The following is a 23,159-nucleotide window of genomic DNA, read 5'->3' as shown; positions in this document are numbered from 1 at the left end:
CCAACCCTCAATCATATTTTTATGCACAAAAAAAAGAAGAAAAAGAGGAAAAGAGAAGAAAAATAATTGCAATTCTTAAATGAAAGTGCAAGTGCACTTTCTCCCTGTATGGCTGAGTAAAGCGTTTTACTCTTTCATTCCACTTTATAATCAAAGAACTCAAAGGTGTGCGAGAAATCTGAAGGTGAAAAGGCATAAAATGAAAAAGATTTCAAGAAATAATACTGAGAGAGATTTTTATGCTCACACTGACCAGATGTCTGAATATGACGAATCTTGTGTGGAGCTTTAAATGACATTGATCTAATAAAATGGCTTCAGTGCATGGGCAACTGTCACATGCAAATGGATGGCACATTGATATTTCCTTTATTTTTTTTCAAAAAAAAATTTTTTTTTCAAGGTGCAACATTCAGGGTTGTGGCATTTGGCTGATTGTGTGTCTTCTGTTGTATTAAAATGGCATTCCTTCTCTCTCTGGTGAAGGTTGTCTTCTTTGTCAGACTTCACAGGCTTTTTTCTTGTTCTAATTTAACCTCTGCTGTTGTATCACCTCACAAGCAAGTTGGGTCACAGGGGAGCGCTGTTGCTGCTGTGGCATCACTGTTATACAGTTTAGAGACAGGGTTTGATTCCTGTGTGCTCTTGCTTGTGAAACTATTCAACCATATCATCAGGCTTCAATTCAATGCTGGCCAACCCCCCACTTCCTCAGCAATCCCTCCAAACAGACGGCAGGTTAAGGGGCTGATTACAGGCTTGCCAATTTGAGAGTGGGTGACATTCTTCCGATTTGAATCCTTTTTTTTTTTCTTGTTTTGTAATCTTTTGGATCTGACATTAGGATGGGGGGAGGTCGAACTGGCAAATCCGCACAAAAGAGGGTCCTTGGTCTGATGGAGGTAATTACAAGGAGCTTGGATTACAGCCTGTGACCTCTATGTGGGGGCTGAATATACCCAAAAAGCAGACCTGGGGAGAGATTAAAAGCAGATAAGCAAAATCGATTTTAAAAGTTACCTTATTTGTTTAGTGACGCTGATTCAGATCCAGTTTTCTGGAATGGTCTTACTTGAAATCTTTTAAGTTGATATTTCCACTGCTGGTGTGTTTGAAGTGGAGAAGTTTAATGAAAAGGCAGTTCAATTGGACTGAATGAGGGTCACAACTCTGATCCTGCTTGATTCCTCTTTGTCTTTCTCTGTTCCATTTATAAGGCAAATAATCCTCACTATTAGCTCAATAGGGGTCTCCCTCTCCAGTCTTTGAGAACAACTGTCCTGCATATTTTAAACGTGTTCATAGTCCAACCTGAATCTATTGAATGCTTTATTCTTGGACTTCTGAAAACAAGTTGAGGAGAAAATTCATAGACTCAGGTATGTTGTGAAAGGAACTGGAGTTGGAGCTATTGTCAAACAGTCGTTTGTGACATTTCTTTCTTTTTTGTATTTGTTTTTTTTTTTATCTTAAGTTTTGTGGATGTCTGAATGAAACACTTTTTCAATTTAATGCTCCAGCCTGTTTTTGCCTCTAGGCAGCAGCAGCAATAGATAAATGTAAAATTACGTTGAAACTATTTTTCTCCAGAGGTGACATCTTCTCTTAGTTTTATGTTTTTCTGCCAGTCAAATTCCACCTACAAGTTAATATACTGAGCTTAAACTTATGTCTGTGGAAATTTCTGGTACGTTGTTCATCGTCGACCTCTCTCTGGGAGGACTTACGGGGTAATTTTCTGATTTAAGAAAGAAATAGTCTGAGTCTCAACTATATAGTTTTTGCAATGCATCACATTTTTGTTAATCTGACTGTTTGGCTGGACAGAATAAGGGTAAATATGTAGCATAAGAAAAATATTCTTGTATAGTTGTTAAAAATAACATATGTGCACTGATCATTTAAATAATAGGTATATAATTTGTATGTGTATTTGTGGATAAAAAAAGGCTATATACAAGAAATTTAAAAAATGGTCAAATAGCAGCAGGAAAGGTGTTTCACGAATAATAACTGATTGATCACAACAATATCCACACATCTGAAGTAAAAGGCTTGCACAAAGAAAAGAAACACATTTTAAAAGTTCACTGTCAAGATTGTAGTTTAAAGAGTTAAAAGATGATTGTTCTTATTGAATTGTAAAGCTATATTGTTGCTCCATTTTATTTATGTATTTTTTTTATTGTTTTGCAAGGAGATCAGTAGTTTATACATCGTCAATCACTGGCCCCAGTCAGAAAATTAAAAGCTGAATTAATCACATCAGTTCTGATGTGATTGCCTGGTCAACCACCAAAGTGTTTAACATGAGTTAGTGAATCTTCATCAGTGCATACAGAGAATTTGCATGCAGAGGTAATATAATTCTGGTACACTGCATGGGTGAGTTGCATAATTATGCTTCGATATCAGATGCCAAAAAAATTGCTGCTGGATGGTTCTTCACATAAAACTGCATATTTTCATAAGCCATAGAAGTGCAGGCACACAATAATGTCATCCTGCTAGTTATAGATATAGTAGCAATTTTCCACACTCATCAAGAAACTTTTACATTTACCTAGAAGGTTTTCTGAACCTCCCCTCCATGCTTCACATTCAGACATCACTGTCTTATAACAATCCAACAAGATTTACACACAATTGCACCACATTCAGATTCCTACTGGATGTGACTCTTTGACTAGTTAGGATGCTGCTACATGTTAGAAAAGCTCAACATGCTGTCATGGAAATGCTGCTGCAGGTATAATACTGACTCACCACCTCAGACCTGACTCACTACACTTTGTGATGTGTAGTGAGATCCAGAAAATATATCCAGAACATATAGAGAGCCCTTCATTACCAATAAGCAGAAAATTACCATATTTAAATATGTAAACTTAAACTAAAACCAGTAAAGAATGCATTAATTTCAGATCACTTGTACAATTCCCTTAAAAATTTGATTGAGTTTAAAGTGTGTCAGAGGATTTTATTTTAAACAAGTGAAATGATGTTCTGGGAAACTTCAGGTCCCCCAATTTAAAAATGAGAATATTACAGCTTAGATACTCAACTTTTATCTCTATGATGAAATCCATGACTGAAACCAAACCTGAATAGCTCAGTTAGAAAAGAAATGTAATGAATTATCAATTAAAACATATAAAAACCATCTATCACTTGAAGTTGAAGTGCAAGGACAATCTCTTTACTATTTAATTTGACAGCAAATACTTGCATTTATATCAGGGAAAATATGATTCAAATAAAAATACGATAATAGCATTCAAGCATTTATTTTCTAGTATTTGGTTCGAGTGTCTAGTTCTAGTACTTGGTCAAGCTGGAACAGTGATTTCTTTTCTTTCCTTCATGTCAAATGATGTTACTGAGGCATGTGACTGACAGATGAAGTTTTGCTTCTGAATTAAACATTTATTGAAATAAAGCAGACCAAATTAAGAAATGTCAGGAAGGTGTAAGGGCTTCAATCTCAAGAAGCATGTTTCGCAAATATTTATTGGAATATTGAAGTGAACAGAAAAACCATCAGCATGCAAAGAAAATGAGTCATTTTTAGATTGTGGGTTAATACTGTTACAATACAATGTTTTATAACCAAACATGTTTTACTCACTTCCTTTAGCTTGGTATAATTCACTGAAATGCAGAGCTTTGTTTCAAATTCTTCTTCTTTTGTTGAGCCCATGTTTTCAGTTTAAAAAGTACAGGAGCTTTGGCACTGCTGTTGAAATTGTTTTAGTGGAGGAGACTACAGTTGCACACTGATGGTAACATTGATAAAACCTGTATTCACCATTTTGCTGAGGACTTCACATCATCTTCATCTGACTGATATCTCTCTGACATTCCTTTTTCTCTTAGTAAATACACACAAACTGAGCTGCTTCATCCATATAGCACAGGAGGGTCTATGATGTAAGCTAAGTGTGTCTGTTTTGGCCCGTATGTTGTGTTTGAATGTCTTGTTCGAACAGTATGTGCCCCTTTCAGGCCTTGGGCCTCCTGTGGGGAAATTGCCCTTGTGTGTGCGAGTGACAGTTCGCGTCCTTTCATTGCAGTGAGTGCGTGGGTTCCATTGGCCCGCCTGCTGCAGTGATGGCCTCTGGATGCTGAGAGCTGTAGGCATATGTGCACCCCAGCGGGAGCTCTGACAACATGAGAAATGTCCCACGCTGCTCCCTGTACCAAAACCTCACCATTTAACCTCCCGTTTCCCGTGTGCCGAGACTAAAGAAGGAGATCTTGAAGGGAAACGGAATAGCATTACCTCACAGTTGTTTTTGCATGTTTCTTCACAAGTTTAACAGATAAGGAAGCTTTCTGTTGAAATATGGAACAAGTTCCCTTTGATGCCCTGATAAAGACATGAATTAGTTATTTAAGGGGAAAGTGTTTTTAAGGGAGAAACCCTTCCTTTCTCCCTTGCGATTCAAAGTTCTGTTTCCACCTCAGATCAGATTGTCTATAAAACTCTGCTAATTCTTTCCAGCTACGGCTCGGCAGCTGTGAAAGTAAGACAGTCCATTGATTTTACAGTCAGCTCCAGCCTTCAGACTCAGGTGCCCAGACCACCGATCTGCAATACCCTGGGGTTCAAAGCACATAATAGAGTGCAGCTCTTGTATAAATGTGGCTAAGTGTAAACAGAAGACGCACTGATTCAACCCTAACCGCTTTCTTTGTTATCCACCAAGCTTCTGATTTACACTCGTACTGCTTGCCACGCCGCGAGCCCTTTACAGCCTGCTGCTCTTCAGATTAATTACTCTGACTGGGAATTATTATCCAATTATACCTCTAGATGCTCTTGCACACACCAGCAAAAACATCTTAAGCTATTGTAAAGGAGTAAGAGTATGCAAAATACAGAATAGATGCAGTTTCACATACTCTCCCTAAACACACAACTTTAAAAAATTGGTAAACATGGTTTTAGACTTTTTAAACTTGTGTAAACCTGGAAGAGATATTTTTTTATTTTAAGAAATTTTTATCATGAGAGTTCTGCTAAAGGCTGCAAAATGGCAAATAATTGCACATTAATCAATTAACAAAATGCAATTGCAAAAAAAGTAGTGGTTTGCATTTTCTATTCACGCTTCTGAGATGCAATCACCAATATTTATGTTGTAAGCATTTTCTTCACACAGAGGAAAATGCTGCTCTAATCAAATTGATATTTGATTAATTACATAAATCAGAGCAAATACACACTGCCAGAAGCAGTGGTGGTTCATGCATAAATGGAACTCTGGGCAGCCCCCTTTCTGCCTTCTGCCTTACTTGGCTGGGGGCAAAAAGCCACTGCATATTGACTGGTGTATGAAAGATTGTTGTTGTTTTTTTTCCATTCCCCAGGAAAAAAAAATATTTTGACCCTGTAACTTTAATCCTGTCATTTTTCATACTTGCATTTTTTGCAACTTCAACTGCTTAAATAAAGCTGGTACTTTTCTCAAAAATCCGCTGTGCTGAATTCTGCACTCGACTTATGCCCTCTAGAGGAGGACGTAAACACTACAACTGGCAAAAACCTGTTTAATTCAAAAGTCTTGTTTATTTTTACATTAAGAAACACAATAAAACTGCTTGAATATACTCAAAGAAATATTTTTTTTCATTTTGAATTTGAAATGTGCTTTTTTTTTTTTAGTAAATTAATAATATGGGTATCTTGATATTTGTCCAAAGAATGTGACAAACAAGTTAATTTTTAATGCATCATTTTTTTCTTTATATTAGCTTTTAGTGCAGGTGTCTCCAACCTTAGTCTTCAAAATCTCCCCCCCTGCAGCTTTCAGATGCAATCCTGGTACAACACACCTGAATCAAATGAATGGCTCATTATTGGGCCTTTGCCAAACTTGATGTGATGCTGAAGAGATAATTCAATCATTTTATTTAGCTGTGTTGTGCATTTAAAACCTTTAGGATAGTAGATCTTGAGGGTTAAGGTTGGAAACTGGTGGTCTTAAATAAGCAGACTAAATGAAGCACTTAAAGAGTTTATAAAACATATATATGTAAAATGATGAAATGTGTTAGTAGAGAGTGCCTGAGGTGCTAACTGTATAACACAAGCTGATGAAACAAACTGGCTTCATTTTGCCATCTTCCACACAGGTTTTTATGTCTATGTTGGCCAGTAGTGTTTTTTTTTTTTTTCTAAAAATTGGCCTTCTTTCTTCTTCCAGTCAGCATTATGTCATTGTGGAGCGCCTGACTGCAAATGATCAGCTCTAATGATTTTATGAGAGCTTACATGATTAATGTTGGCACAGAACTCTGTTTGTGAACAAATCCTTCACTATCTTTCCTCTTCCTCCCCCCATTTCACAGAGACTCAGAGGGAATATCCAGTCTCAGTGCGCGCTGATTTCTGTGGCACTGGCTGTCGTTCGGCACATTAGAGTGTGACAATGGCTCTCTTTGAAGTAGGTTATTCTAGCACGGCTCACAGCTCGGCACAGCAGTGAAGATGTGCCAGCTCGCTGTGCCGACTGAGCCGATGCTGAGCACACAGATCGACAGAAGGTGCAGACCTGCACATGCACTGAGGTCAACACAATGCCTTTCACACCCACATCCTCTAAATGCTCTTTACATAGACACTTCCACATCAGACAAAACCTAAACACTCTTTAATATGCACACACATCTGGTTCCTAAAATGGCTTTGAAAATGATCCATTGCTTTGTTGTCACAATGTCATCCACCCATCCATCCGTCTGTCCGTCCATCCATGTATTCGCCCTCTCTGTCTGTTTTTCTTGTCCTCTGTTCTCTGCGCTGGCCCAGTCCAATCCACAAGCTTAGTTGGGCTTCGTCTCTCTCGGCTTATCTCCAAAAGCTGCCTCTTTCATTTGAGTAAATGCCTTCATTCCCGGCTCCTCTATGAGGAAGCTGATAAGGGATGTTTTTTATCCACAGTAGATAGGCTTTTTTTTCCCCCTCAGCCCTGTGTGGGTGTTTGTGTGCATTTATACGCCTGCACAATATATGCAAAATTATGTGCGAGAGATTAAGTCTTATGTGGATGTTTTATAAAAATATAAATATATATATATATATATATATATATATATATATATATATATATATATATATATATATATATATATATATATATATATATATATATGTATTCTCCAGCTCACAGGAATAGTTTCATATTCGAGAACATTTGATTTCTTTTGGAGCAGATATGAATCACGTTCTTTTTTTTCTGATGTTGCTTATCATTCAAATGAGACATTTCTATGATTATGCATAATCATATAAGACTGTTGCAACCTTGCAGGTGTCTGTAATAGGACCTGATTAAGTGGGACAGGCTAATCATCACAGTGCCTTACATGAGTGTGTGTGTACTCAAAAAGAAGCTGCCTAACGAATTGATTAGTGCTGCAGAGTGGATTTGTTGCCAGCTATAGAGAGATTAGGTTCGTCTGTGGTTCCTTCAGTTTTAAGCGGTTGTTGAGTGCTTCACTTCTTTGCTCGCTCTTACACAACAAATATATTGATTGGCCTTTGACGCTGGAAATGTCACAGCCAGACGGTGAAGTACGTGACCCGGGCAATGTCAAGGCTCAGGTTTTGTTCGTGTGTTTGAGAAAATCATCACTCTTACTGCGGCCCTGCTGGACACACCAGGGGCATGCTGCCTTTTCCCTCAAGGGACATATGAATAAAATTTGTAAAGCCATTGGAGCCAGTCCAAGAAAAACACTTGTCACTGCTCCCTGCAGAGCCCCAACCTAATTGACTCGGGTTTGTTTGCTCGAGGCCAACAATTGTGCTCCGGCTGATCTTAGTGGAACGCTGAGCACAGACTCGGTGGAGAATGATGCATTAACAGCTCGGCTCCTATTAAAGCTACTCTCTGCGGCTGAAGCCAGACGCCACTTTGTGGGGAATTATCAAGCCGCTTACCAAAGGAGAGGTGATTGAATTCATTTGCTTACTAATGAGTGGGGGGATTGCGAATTGTACACTTCCCCAGCTATGCTTCCACCTGTTAAGGCCATTTGCTCATTACTGCAATCAAACCCAGTGTTTGCTCTCTATTACAATCATTCCTGTTTTTGTCACCTCATCAGACGCCTTTGTGCCTCCCTTTTCTTTTTGACCCATGCTGGGTTTTGATGGAAAGAGCTGAGCTGAATATGGAATTGCATTTTTTATTTATTTATTTAATATATTGAGTTTAGGTTTAATATTAATTTTAAAAAAGCATAAAATCACTGAGTTTAAATGGACTGAATGAGTAATTCTTTTTATAATCCTAATAGAAACACTCAAGCGTAACAAAGTCCAATCAAATGTTTGCTTCTGCTTTAAATTCACCGTCTTTGAAGGAATTAAATTTTATGAGGGGTAATTTTTCCCTCTTGGATGTTCATGATTTCTTGATTAACCCTGCTCTCTGTAGTGCTGTTGTGGAGAATATACTCTCCTGCTGTTAAGGCCAGATTAATGTTTAATCCTCTTTGTCTCAGCAGACATCAGACAGAATAAGGTGGGTGAGTTGAGTCCCCAAAGAGTCAAAGGAGGTTAAACAATATAGAAGCCAAAAGACCAATCAGCTTCTGAGGCTTGTCATGTGGAGGATGCTTTTAAGGATTACTTAAAAAAATGTTAATATGGATGAAAATGTGGTTTTAGCTTATGTCCCATGTTTTTGAGGTATGCATTCTACTTTTCTGCCAATAAGTTATCGAATCACAAGTAATATATAGAATTTTGTGGTTCAAGTCAAAAATGTTAGGCTATAATAACATTTTGAATGTGATGGTTAAAGGTCACAACTGTGGTACATTGTTATTGACTTTCTTCTTTTATCTGTTTTTCTTTTTAAGCTTGCCAATAGACACATTGAGAATGACTCTTTTTTTATGTTACTCTGTTTTAGCAGCCGGTCAACAGTCAACAGTCACTAAGTGAAGAGAAAATTTGACTGTTTCATCGCTATTAAAGCAAGCTCCTTTTCAAACCGTTTGAATTGAAGAGGATAACCTGATCTGTCAGATCAATTCATTTGGTTCAAAAAAGAATTGCAGAAGAATACAACTCAAACTATGCAACCAAAATTTCAAAGATTGTGTCAGATGATTATTTCATAAAACATTGCCTTAGAAAAAAAAGCATGCTTGCCACTGATACAAAAACAGAGGAAGGTTTCTAAAGTTTCTCACTGTGTGAGGGTTGTAAATAAAGATGATGAAACTCACTGTTCTTTGTAACATTATCAAAACAAAGAGATGAGCATTAGTTTGTTTCAGAATATTTTATATGACTTTAAAGATCCCTGAAACTTTTAACTGCTTGACCTATTGAATCAAGAACTCTCTCTCACCATCTGACAACATGAAGTAGTCGACATCGTCTCAAAATGTAGGGATTTGTTCTGTAATTGGTAAATTACTTGTGCAGTGAAGTCATCCAGGAGTTTTTGAGGTCTGAGTAGATTTTGGATGTGATCATTGCTTTCTAGTTATAAAATGGAGCCATGAAGTCAGCATGTAGCTTTGGTAATGTCCTTTTTTATCCTAAATGTTATAATCTGAGCTAATGAAAGCTAAAAATGTAAAAGGAGCCCTAAGATTGAGCCTTAAGGAACCCCGCAAGTTTTTTTTTTTTTCCAAATTTGTTCAGGCAAATTGTTAGGAGTTAGAGTTGGTTGATTGAACGTTTTCTTAAAAAATTAAATCATAATTTGAAAAGTACTTTTTTTTCTACTCAGGTTTTCTTTGTCCAGAGATAAAATATGTCTGATGACATAAAACGGGATATTTAATAATAATTAAAAAAGAGGACATTTCCAATGAGACAAATGAAATATCTAAAATATGTAGTCTAGGTCTACATCTTTCTGCCACCTGATGTAAAGCAGTTAGAGATTATTAAAGATGATCTCATATTATCAAAAAGTCAAAAACTTGGATTTTTAGATTTTTACTTGTGGAACAACTCATAATGAGGTGTTGCAGGTTTTAATTCTTATAGCTCCAGCACATGCAAGTCAGTAGTAAGAGTTCAGATGATCAAGCCTTCAAATACAATGTGTTTTACTGTACTGCCCCTCTGTGGGTGTCCATCCATCCCAGATAACCGCAGGTCGTCAGTTTGTCTCAGCCATGCGCTCTCCTGATAAACAGTAATGCTTTGACACTTGAAGCCACTCCAGCAGTTGAGATTAATCTGTCTCTGAGATCTGCCAGGGTCTCTGTGGATGCACAGTTGAGAGAACAGGAGAGGCTGGTTACAGAGACGGGCCATTTGTAGCTGGCGTCTCTGATATGTGGTTCCCTTCCCTGTTCGCAACCAAAGGGGACAGCTCACTACATCATTCAGTGGTTTGTTATTTTGTTTCAAGCAGGAGTTGACCGACGGAGCGATCAGTTTGTCTGTTTCCACAGTTGCCTGAATGTGAATTTCATTCATCATTTTGGAGGGAGCCTGTTTCCTTTTGAATCAATTTTTGTCAGTATGTGTTTGTGTAAATGTTCATATCAGCATGCATACAGAGAAATAGAACGCTTGTTCCTCTAATACAATGAGTCACGTTGTCCATAGTGAGTGGACAAGAATGGATTCCTGAGATTCAATTTAATATTTCCATGGTGTTAATCCGAACAATCCGGGACTGTGCTTTTCTTTTCTTTCAGACAACATTTGCAATAGTGTAATACATGTAGCATGATATATAAACCAGGATTCATATAACCAGGTTCTTATGTGGTCTGGAAAAGTATGATAATTATTTTCTTTCCCACTCTGGATACATTTTTAAAAAATACAGTATTTTCAAATTTCATTCCCTATTTGATTGTAATTCATCCCTCCCCAAAGGAACAGTTTTTTTTAATTTGTTTGCTAAAGCACTTTACTAAATTGGATTTGCTAGCTCAGTCAGATGTTGTGGTTTTTGTTTTTTTTCACTTTTTCAGGGCTAAGTATCAGCTGGAAACAAACAAAAAAAAAAACTACGAAAAAACATTTGAAGTTAACTCTCAGGTTCAAACCACCAAAACCAGTTTTTATGGGCTCATATGACCACAAGCAATTGGATATCTGTTTGCATGTCTCAGTGCTCCCTTGTGAATTGCAGTGATCCGTGTTTCTGCTGATTCTTTGCCAGTTATTAAAAGCCCAGGAAAAGGTTACAGTAAATGCCACTCAGCTGATGTGCTGAATGTAGAGCTTCCTTAACATATGCTACACACCCATTTCGGCAGTTTGTTTTTCCTCGCTTTATTTTTGACAACACCTCTCTTTGGATCTTCACGTGACTGCTTTTTAAGCTTTCATGCATTGCCATGGAATTAAAATTAAAAGCATGAAACTCCTTAATCTCTGTGTGCACCTGAGCCTGAAAAATTGGCAGTTTCTTTTGCAACTTCTCCCTCCTTCCTACTCCTATCCTTTCTTCCCTTCCCTTGTCACTACTTCCCTCCAACATCCTGGGTGCTCATCACAGAGGTCATGCACCTGTCGCCTGCTGTAAACAGGAAATGAATAATTCAAGAGCTGGTGGAGGTTGAGTGCAACCGTGACGAGCAAAATCGCATCCGTACGGTCTGCGTTCTAATCCTCAGCTGGAATCACACTAATGAGAAACTCTTGCTAGAGTGTCTGAGGACTCACTCAGGAGCAGGCTGCATGTCCTTGACCTCTGTGGGTGATAAAGTTGGTTTGAGATGGCAGTGGTGGCACAAAAAGCTTCTTTGGCGCTCCACTGTTTTGCATGGTTAGTTTTGAAGATTATACTTCTGCAAAGCAAGGCCATATTTACTCATTACAAAGACAACAAGTTCTTCCTATCTATTTTTCTCAAAATAGGTGGGAAAAACAGCAAAACTATGTTTTTTATGCTTTGAACAGACAAAGCACTGTTCAATCATCTTAAAATTGAGAGAGCTTTGCCAAACCTACGACTACTTTATCATTCTACAATCCAACAACCATAGATATGCAGCCACAGGTATGTGTAAATGGTTTGGAGATCAAAGTATAGTCATGTGTTAGAATGGTCCAATCAAAGTCCAGCCCTAAATCTAATTAAGAATTTGCTTCAGGAGTTGAACAAGAGTTTTTCCAGATTGTCTCTATCCAATCCAAGTGAATTTGAGTAACTGGCAAAGACAAATGCTCAAAAATTTCATTCTCTAGACATGTAAACCTGGTAGAGACATACCCAACCTGTAATGTGGCTTCTGACTCAGAAAAGTGGGATACACACCCCACTTTTCTGATTTTTACTTTTAAAATGTTGAAAAAAATGTTTTTCCATCCACTCCACAAGGAAAGTGAGTGGAGGGAAACTATATTTCTGTTCAACAGAAACACAATATTTTGTGTTTTGTTGATAAAGTCCTCTTTAAATCTGGCAGTTTATGTCTGAGAGAAATACTCAAGTAGAATGTGAAGATGCAGCCGTCAAGCCTGCTGGGTAGCCACACTGATTGGTTTTCTCTCCTTATCACCCAACCAGCAGGTGCCTAAGCTGCAGTAAACTGTGGCACTTGCAGGGATTTTACAGCTATAAAATGCTGGCCACAGGCTTACCTGCTAACAACTCATACTTCTGCTACCCTTACCTCCAACTGTCCACTCCACCGTCTTCTTTCTCCCACTCTGTCAAGTAGTAGCTCTGGAATCGTGTTATGTCTTTGCTCCACCGAACACCTGCACGAATTCTGATAAGAATCCTTATCTTCTCAGTCCCATGTTTCCTCCCTGCACCCAGGAAGAGCAGGAGGTATCTACTGCAGGAGTAGGCGACAAATAACACTATCACTGGCGGCCACATTGTTTTTCAACCACACTATCCTAATGTTGGAAGGTTTGAGAAGCACGAGAAAGTGAGTGGCACTGGCAGTGGAGCAGGATGTGAAATTCTTTGTTGGGTTGAAGTTTCCCTATTTAAAATCATGCCAGCTGCCTGTATCTACGCCACCTGCAGTGCGGTTCCTCATAAGAGTCATCCCTTTATGCCATTCTCCAATCTTTGTAATTAAGCTTGAGGAATGAGATGAGACATCTGCATGCCAGAACTCTGAGGAGAGGAGGAAGAAGACAACAAAGGGCACAGTAGCTTCTCACAAAGCCTTTCAATTTGCAGTTTGCGTTCAGAGAGCTTGTTGAATGGCCTGTCCTCTCTCAGCCTAAAATTGGTTCACAATCCAGTAACTGATTTCTCAGCACCGGCTGGTTAGAAGCTGATTTTGGATGGATTATGTCACTTCCTTTGTACAACAAAAGTTTGTTGACTGTTCCTGGAGCTCAATCCCCAGTTAACTGGAGGCAGTAAGATGTTGGATATTTTGTCATGGAGATATTTCACCTCTTTCTCATGCGAACAACCTATTGATAAATACATCTACACATTCTCAGTTTATTTTATTTATGCAAACGTTTTTTTTTCTCTGCCAAAACATTAAAATGCATATTAGTTTTTTTCAGACTGTATACAAGCTCTAAATAGTTTGTACAAACTCTGCACGGTTTTCCCAGCACCATGTCAGATTGGTTTAGCTGCATATGCTGCACAGGATTGAAAACAAAATTAGTCTAATGGATCCACAAGGCATGGCACTGCGACCCGTAAATTAAGTCTCACAGATGTGCTTCTGCAGATTAATCTTCCTGTTCATGAGCAGTTATTCTGGCGGTGATGCTGAGGCATGAGGCTAATTTGAAACAATTACAGCCCAGGTTGGGCAAAATTAGCTAGTTTAATTCCCAAGGCCGCTGCTGACTGAGAGGGAGGACATTTTAAAAAGCAACCGGGGGTAATTGCTTTTTAACACTGTATCATCCTTTAGCAGACCAGGGACTTGACTGACACTGTATGATTTAAATTATTGCCCTTATGTTGACTGCTTTCAGTCAGCAAAGGTATTTATCAGGAAATGTGACAGATTTTGCTTCATTTTGTCTGCTCCAATCGCATTATAGAAAATGAGCCAAGTTGTACATCACCCTCACAGCTGACGCCACATTGGCTCTTGTTCTGTAACCATCATATAACTTTTTTGCTTATTAAATTTTATGACAGCTACCCGTCCACATCCCTACTTTGTGTGAGGATCAAAGTTTAAAATAAAATTCCTCCCCTATGGTCCATATGTAAAAAGAGCAGAAAATCCTTTAATGACCGTACACATTTCCATTAAGAGATTTGATTGGCTTTAGTGGCACTATTGATACTATTAAAGGCAAGATGTAATTTGTTGTTTTCAAATAAACCCAAAATCTGAAAATGGTAAGAGAAAAAACACTTAACTGCAGTGGACTAAAGTGATCATTTATTTGTTTCGATGGACTGAAAAGGTATTTTTTGCATTACAAGAAATGTGAAAATGAAAAAGAAAATGTTCTTTCTGTGAGCAGTTTGCTATCGTTGTTAAACTTCTTGCCTGCAGTTCCTATAATTTCCACATAAATTGCATCTCAAAATATAGTGATTAATGCACAGGGTGTATTTCCTCTGCAAATTAGACGATGGTGTTTGAAGAATTGGCTGTTTACTTAGAACTGTACCTTCCTTTTCTTATGCTGCAATAGCCCAATCACCCTTCATTCGAGGAAATGTTTCCGTCCTCATCTCAGCAGCTGAGGAGATAAAATTAGAAAGCAACTTTAGTCTTGTGCTTATTTTCTCCTTTGAAGATCCCGTCATTCCAGCTCGCCTACCGCAGCTAATCAATTTATAATGAGTTGTCATGGTCGCCATCATGGCCCATGATGCTTGGCTGACCAGTCTGATATTTATTCATGTAAAACACTATGTTGCACTTTACACCGTTTACACAAATTACTCAATCTGCTGTGGAACTAAACCTCATCCGAGTTCCTGTCAATCCTGCTGTACTTTAACTTTTTCTACAGTCTCTCAGGCTTCAAGGATCTGTTTTCTGCATGAACCTGGAAAGATCTCACCTCCTCATACCAGTGTTCATGACACCATGTATCGTTGTGTATTGTTGTGTATCGTTGTGTATCGTTGTGTATCTGTGTATTGTTGAATTAGAAGTTGTGCTATTGTGGCTTCAATGCTTTTGCTAATTATGAGAATTCCTAGTAGAAAAGCTTATGATCTTGGGCATGCTTATGAAGTTGGCACTCTTTAATGTCGATCATATTGTTTTCTGTCATTGTTTTTTTTGGTTATTTAACCAACTTTACTAGGCTAATGCCAAAGATCTCTTTTAAAAGGCAAAGTCAGCAGCAGCATAATTAGAATAAAAATAAACAATAGGCAGTAGGAGCACTTTCTGAAAGTCTTGTATTTACATTTATTACAGTTAGAAACTACTGACCATGTCCGAAATCTGGATGTAGTGATGTAGTCAAACCTGAGCATTCAATGAGACATAAAGATAATTACCAAATTGGTCTTCTATCACCTGATTAATGTTTCCAAGATTAAAGGACTAATGTCCCAAGAAGATCAAGAGAAACCCATCCATGCATTTAACTTTTCTGGCTTTGATTACTGCAATAGTTTCTTCACAGGTCTGACTAAAAATCAATCACAGAGCTGCAGCTGATCCAGAATGTTGCTGCTCTTGTTCTCACTGAAATCGGGAAGTTTTGAAGTCCTTATACAGGCTCCCTCTGAAAATAGACTTTAAAATACTCCTGTAAACTTACAATTTACTGAATGGCTTTACACCAAAAATACATGAAATAGCTGCTGTTGTTGTATCAACCTTCCAGACCACTAAGGTCTTGTGGTTCTGGTCTCCTCTGTATTTCCAGGTCCTTTAAATGAAGGCTACCTGTGTAGAGTTGGTTTTGATTAGTGGTAAGTGAATGACTAACCCCTTACATGTTCAGCAACACAGTTCTCTTTGCTGAAATATGCTATAATTGATTTAATTGACCTCAAAGGTCAAGTAAATGTCATAAAGATGGCAAAGTTTTCTTTTCTGACATTTCAACCGAGTGCTTCAGAGCAGGGGCTTGTTGTCAGCACCATCTGCATGGATTTATGTGTTCCTAACATCCCCACTCTCCCTTCTTGCTTCTGCTGCTACATCAGGAGTCAGTAGCATTTCTGTATCCTATCTGCAGCCGGTGCCTGGTAGGGCTTCACAGTAGGGAGTCTGAGCAATTTGTTTCTGGATGGCTCCAGGCTTATCGTCTCTCTTTGACAGATGGGCCTCGCCTCTACTCAGGTTGGACTTGGTAGCAACACGCTGCTCACCGTTTGCCTGACAGAACTCGTTATAGACTCACCCTGGGAGAAGAAGCATCTCCACGAGGTCCTGTTACAGCACCGCCTCATCTCACTGCTGAGCCAAAAGGCTGTAAATTCAAAGCCTGTCTTCAGTTTGGAAGATTAACAGTTTGGGGAAATTCTACGACACTTTAGAAACTAAATGTGTAACAGTAACATAAAACAAAATAAATCTTGTAAAGTTTTAATATAACGTGTCAATTTCCAAATTTAAATGAATGCGTCCAAGATTTTTTACCATTTCCTTTGATGGTGAAAAATATTTTTAACTTCCAGAGAGAAGATATAAGTCAATAAAATGAAACAAGTAGACAAATTTGGAGTTTTAAGTTGCAGTACCTCCATTGTATTTTGTGTGGTTGTGCTTGAAAGTGAAGGTTTTTATGTGGATTATTTATTTAGTTTATTATTTTCTTTTGTCACTTGCTTTAAATGTAGATTTTCATTTGAGGCTTAAATCTGTGTGTCTATTTTTTTTCCTTTCCATTTTCTATCTGGTTACTCTCTTCAGTCTAAGCTTAGATTGCGCTATGTCACCTAATACGTATACGATCTTTGAAAGGTCTTGGATATAAAACCCAGTACATTCCCCGATATGTGTGCCTGAGTGAGAGTCCTCCAACCTTCTTGGTCATGATTGTGGTTTATCATCATGGTGACGGCATACTTCGGTCCTGTGTGAAGTAGTTGTAGTTTTTGCTCAGTACGTTTTGCCAGCAGAGTTCACACCTCTGTGTGGACTGATTGGATGGTCAGCAGAATGCTTTGGCTTAATGCTACCGCTGAAACCCACACCCTGTTCCCAGTGCTCCAAATAATTTATGGTTTGGAATATTTACCGGCTATCCACACATAGTTGCAGCCCTCTGCTTCCTGGAACAAGAGTCTCACAAAGCAACTGGAACAAAATAATCTGCCACGACAAAATGACAACGCTCTCACTTGGGAAGATGCTCACTTCCAAATTATACATGGACTGGTTGCTGTCAGACTGCAGGATGTTATGAATTTTCAGCCAGAAGTTTGAATCCAAAACTGAATTGTCAAAATGTCAAAGAGAAAGAATAAAACAAGAGAAAATCCTGTTGGTGTGACAACTGGGATGATATGTAACTATTGGTGCTTTTCAGTTTTTTTCTGATGATGTCACACCCAAGTTTTTATTGCAGGTTGGAAACAACACAGTGTCATTTGCTTATTGTTGTTGTGCTAACAAGGAGACAACATCTTTCTCTGCATTTTATAGGTTCAAACAAAAAAAGAACATGTTTGGAAATTCTTATTGTAGTTCCCTCTGTGAACTAGGAAAACCCAACATTTTTTGTAAGAATAGAATTACCAATTAGGCTGCCTTTTAGGCATTTTGTGGCAATCTACTAACCTATAGAGGTTCGACTTTCCCCTCATGACTCAGTTTTTGAATTTTTTAATTCAGTAAAGTTGAAGCTCAAGGTCAAACCACCAATTAGTTTACATTTATTCTAAATTGTGATAAAGTAGCCCAGGGAAATATTGTATAAAAATATATATGCATATATTTTTCTTAGAATTTCGGTAGCTTCTAATTGAGTAGAGGTGATGTTTGTGTAGGATGAGCTGACTCTAAAGCATTCTTCTGAAGTTGCATATTTTTAAAAAGGAGTACTGAAGTCATCACTCTTGTGGTGACTGCTCTACTTTTGGTCATGGGTCAAACTGTGCTTAGCCTTGCATGTAATCAGGCCACATGGAACAGCCTGGCACCTTTGGCGGTTCTGGGAGAAGAGGGAGAAAAGAGGGCAAAGCACATGTGAGAGATTTTTTTTAGGAGAGACGAGAGTACCTCAGATGAGAAGTAGCTGTGCTGAGATTAAACATAATCCTCTCTGAACCTCTTCACAGGTTTATTAGAAGTTTCTCTGCTTGAAATAATCCTTCTGTATGTAGATTTTTAGATCTCTGCTAGCTCCTTTGCCTCACAGACACACAAACGTACTGTAGAGGAGGTCAAACACATATGTGCTTTAATAGTGAAATAAAAACCTGACTGTTTGGCAGCAGGCAAACTGAGCACTATGTTCTAGTCAAATATTTATTGCACAGATTTTTATACGATATCTCTCTCCTAGGTACATGTTCAGAAGCATACGGCCCTCTGCAAAACTCAGATAAACAAACATAATTTCCCAGTCTGTACTGTCAGTATGACATACTGAATCATCCAGAGGATATAGAAAGAAAATGTTCATGTAGATATAAAAGTTTCCAAAATTTGAAATTGAATGCAAATATTTATCTGGTAATATTTCTGAGTGTGCAGCTCATATTTTCAGTGTTCATTATGATAAGATGATTCTGCCGGGTTAATAAATGGTTAATAAATATGCAGCCATTAGATTTGCTCTGCATTACATAACATGAGTCTTTATTCTTTTAGATGGATAAGTACAGAGTTAAAGATTTAGACTGTTAAGTCAAGTTTATTTGTACAGCACATTTCAGAAACAAGGCAGTTCAAACCGCTGTACCACAAAAACAGTTAAAAAAACAAAACACACAAAAAAAAACCACTGTTCACGTCTTCAGAGGGTAAATTACACACATTGATTTATTATGATGAATTGGTCTACCCATTTATTGGACATATTAAACATTAATCTTTGTAGTCAGATGTCATCTAACTCTTCAAGAACCGAAGAGCCAGAAAATCAGACTTCGAATCCACAACACAAAGCACAACAATGACAAAGAGGGATGTGTAATCCACCAACATTTACACTGACTGCATGGCAGCCTCGCTTCTGTCGGTTTGCTCCAGGCCAGCTATAGTTTCAGTTATTGCCATCAGTGTGTGAATGAACATACAAGTACCGGCAATGTAGCATTTACATAGTTTAAAAATTGTGTCACTTATTATGTTGAGAACAGCTAAATTGAGTTTATGTCTAGTATGTCTATGGAGATTCTATGTTTCCTTTCCTCTATGAGCTAGTAGGGATCGCGATCACTACTAGCATTAAACTCTTTACTAGAGTTAAACTCTGCTGTTTTACTCTAACAGCAGAGTTTAGCTGGGACTCAATGAAATTCACATCAATTAATCATTACAAAATGTTAAAGTTTTAGGACAAGAAATACTCACAAACGTGGGCCTGATCTTAAAAATGTATTAGTTTTTCAAAAGCAATTAGTAATTTAGTAACTGCTGGGTTCTGATTTTTGTAATTTAGCTTCTCCCAGAGATCTTTTATCAGATTGAACCCAGGACTCTGGCTGACTCTGGCTCTTAATGTCAGAAGAAATCTGTTCATAAAATAAAAAGTTAACATCAAGCCCAAATTAATACAGAAAATGATATTTGAATTTGTTCTCTAGAGCACTTTGTGACCAGCATCTTGAAAGGTTCTGGTTAAATAAGTTCATTTATTTTCCAGCTGTCAAATCATAACCTCCAAATAGAAAGACCACTTCAGCCAAGAGGATTAAAAGAGCCTACCTTGTTGGAAATATGTACAGTACACATTTGTTATAGTTGTTGATTTCTGTCTTAGCTCATTTTTTAGTATCTTCAGTCTCTCTAAACTCTGGTGCCATTTTTACTGTGTTTTAAGGTTTTTTCCCATTCTTTTAAAAACATGAATCATTCATTTGCAATCTGAAATTAAACCATCATTGAGTTCTGTGTCTGTTTCTTGGCTCTGTTATCAGCTGGTGACTGTCCAGTTTGCACCCTACCACCAATGATAAATGACTGAATTAATCTAGTTATTGTTCTCCGTTGATGCTGTAACTCCTCTCACAGCTTCTTTCACACCACCTGCTGATCATTTTATAAGCTAATTGGCTGTTAGGAGTCACTTTTCTCTCTGTTTCTGGAGTGCATTTGGACATCCCACAGCAGCTCAATGTCATTGTGAGCCCTCGAATGACCACAAACATTCAATCCACCATGAGCCCAATTTGGAGTTTCCAGCCACAGCACATCTGAAGCAGCTATTTATATGCACAACACACCATGGTTTATTTCCTACCTCACTCCAAAGGATGCTCTGTTGGTTTGGTTCATTGTAACTAAAAAGCTCCAGCTCTTCATGCACAATGCTGTATTTGCAGTCTTTTCTGGTACTGTCAGATCCAGTCCTATCAGCTTGTGGTCCAAGGCAGGGCAGGAGCCACTGGGATGTTTGCAGGGCAGCTGGCGCAGGGGATGAAACAGCACCACTGCAGATGCACAGTGCCCAGGACTTTATATGTGCATAGCAGGACCTAACTTTCTCACTGACAGGCAAATAAGGACTGTGCTAAACATCATTATAAGTGAGTTTAATATATGCAGCTGGAAAATGACAGGAATCATCCACACTGTGTATGGTAATTATGTTTGGGTTTTGCATGCACTTAGTGCACATCATTTCACCGGTCAACAATTTCCCTTGCAAATTCCTGTTCAACACTTTTAAGTTGTGATGTTGATGCATTTATTATCACAGCTGGATAATCAGATCAGAAGCCTGATGATGAAGGTCTAACTGACAGTCCAACTGTTTCTCAGCTGGTGGGTGCAGCTGAGAATCAGAGAGCCGATGCCTGACACTCAAAATTCAACAGCAGTCAGAGGAAATGGATTTTTAAAACAGGTTTTCATTCTGAGAGATAAATAATTATTTACAGGTTCAGGGTCTTTTATTTGTGACACCAAACAAGGAACGGTGATAGATGGGTTGTTTTGTGTTTGTCTGCACTGGGGTCTATTAATTTGCCAGATGAACATTTACATAGTTATTACAATTCTGTTTAAATTCCAGATTGTGGTGTAGATTATAACAATTTAAGTGACTCCCCAAAAGATAAAGTACAAGCACAATTATGAATGACAGCATAATTTATATATATATAAAAAAAGAAAGAACACATTAGTAAACTGATCTTGTTCAAAAATTTTTTGTCCAATTTAATTATTTGACAACACAAAGATTCATTTGGATGATGCTAAAATCCATGTTTTTTTTTAAATATTTTGTCAAATGAAGCCACCAGAGAAGAATAATCCATCCCTTTTTGCATTATAAAGTATTACTTGGGATAAATTGCTGAACATAATGTGAACAGCAGTTCAGCAAATTATATATTTTATTTCCTAAATAAAACGTGTAATTAATTTTCAGGTCAACACATGAGAAACAGTATGTTATTTACATTTTGTTAAAAGTAAAAAAAAAAATAAAATGAAATTGGGGTTTCTTTTGTCTAGAAGTAGTAGCTTTCTCTGATGTAGAAGATTAAGTGGCACTGAGCAGGAGAACTATAATTGGAGCTTTTCTTGTGGATAGTGGCACTTTTTTATGTGGGCAAGATGGCTTTCTGCCCAGGGTGGCAAAGCTTAGGGGCGTGATGAAGCATCTGTCCGTCCAGTCATATTCAGTCCTTTATTTTTCATACTTTAATAAGTGTTATCTTAATTTCAATTGGAAAGGCGTGGAGCCAAACATCAGCATGGTTTCCATGGCACAAGAGATCATCACAAACATGCACACCGCCAAAATATCTTTTTTTTTGGTTTGTGGGTGTTAAAGATTTATTTGCATATCTCTAACAGTTTCTCATGTCTGTTCATGAAGTTTGTGATTTATTGTGTTTCTGGTGGCTCAGCAGGACATAATATGCTGCATAGCATCTTGAGTAATCATGTGAATCCCACATCTTCCACAATAGCACTTTTAAGTAGAAACCTTCCAATGCGCTTGTTTTAGGTTTGGTCCTTTCTGGTGGCTTTCCACTGAAATACTGTTTAAAAGCTTCTGGGATTTAAGTTTTGTTTATTGTTTTTCTTTTACTGACTGTTTTCCTGAAACTGCCAATAAAATAAACCAGGCATTTCCGTGGAGGAGGTAACAAACTGGACATGAAACCATAACTTAGTCTCTTATATACTGTAGATTCTTACTCCATTGCAGTATTACAAAATAACGAGACAAACTTGTATATTTCTTCATTTTCTTCCAACATATGTAAGCACAATGGGGAAAACACAATGCCATATTTACTCTGCTATCCAACATCGTACAGCAGAGCTTCCATAAGCCGTTTGCTGTAGGTGTTTAACTAAGGGCCTGACGGCAAGCCTTTTTTGTTGTTGTTTTGCTTTTGGCTAATCTTACTTCTTTGTTGATTCTTTTTATTTTATTTTCACTTTTTCAGTTATATTTTGAAATGTCATGAAGGTCCTGAGTTACACTGCAGCGTAAATTCCTTTTTTATGAGAAAACCACTGCAAAACAGGACTAATTGCACAAGAATTACAGTTGACGACTTGAATCTTGAGCTGTTGGTTTTACTCCAGCTTGTGTTGCTAGTTTATCCTGCAACCCTGTATTTCCTCGGTGCACATGTAAAAAATAATTGAAAAATCTATGTTTGAATTCCATGGCTCAGATGCGCCACACAAACACACTCACATCCGAGTCGATGCAATGTGACGGCTGTTTGTTGTGTAACCAAGCCCAGTGACTCATGAAAGGAAGGAATGCAGCGCTGTGATGGGTTGAGGAGGAGGAAGAGGAGGCCAGCCTGGGGAAGGTCTTGCAGAGACAGTCAGCTATGTTCCCAAAGTCATCTGGGGGAGCGATGGAGAGGAAGAGAAAGACGCTGAACATTTGGTTTTGGGTCATGCCTCAACTGCCAGCGCTTGTCTGGACACTGAACCGCAAGTGAAGCGTAAATACATCTCAGCTTTGATGCAGCCATGACCGTGGTCAGACAAACCACATGGTAGCCTAACCACATACAAATGTGAACCCATGAGAGTCTGTTACTCAGTGGAACAGGATGCAGACTTATAGGAAAAGCCTTCTGAAATAAAAAATGAACTCCTCATAAAGAACTGTGCCTCAGCTTGCTTTCAGCTGTACTCCCTTAAGA

The 23,159-nt window shown here is 38.1% G+C and overlaps 1 protein-coding gene across 2 annotated transcripts in view; it reads left to right on the top strand.

Annotated features, from left to right (window-relative positions):
• Positions 1-23,159, top strand: part of znf385c (zinc finger protein 385C) — a 123,648-nt gene that overhangs the window by 70,637 nt on the left and 29,852 nt on the right. The window lies entirely within an intron of this gene.

This window comes from Poeciliopsis prolifica, unplaced genomic scaffold (assembly GCF_027474105.1).
Source record: "Poeciliopsis prolifica strain line A6 unplaced genomic scaffold, Auburn_PproV2 SCAFFOLD034, whole genome shotgun sequence".
NCBI classification, from domain to species: domain Eukaryota; kingdom Metazoa; phylum Chordata; class Actinopteri; order Cyprinodontiformes; family Poeciliidae; genus Poeciliopsis; species Poeciliopsis prolifica.
This window is presented reverse-complemented; position numbering and strand designations above follow the sequence as displayed.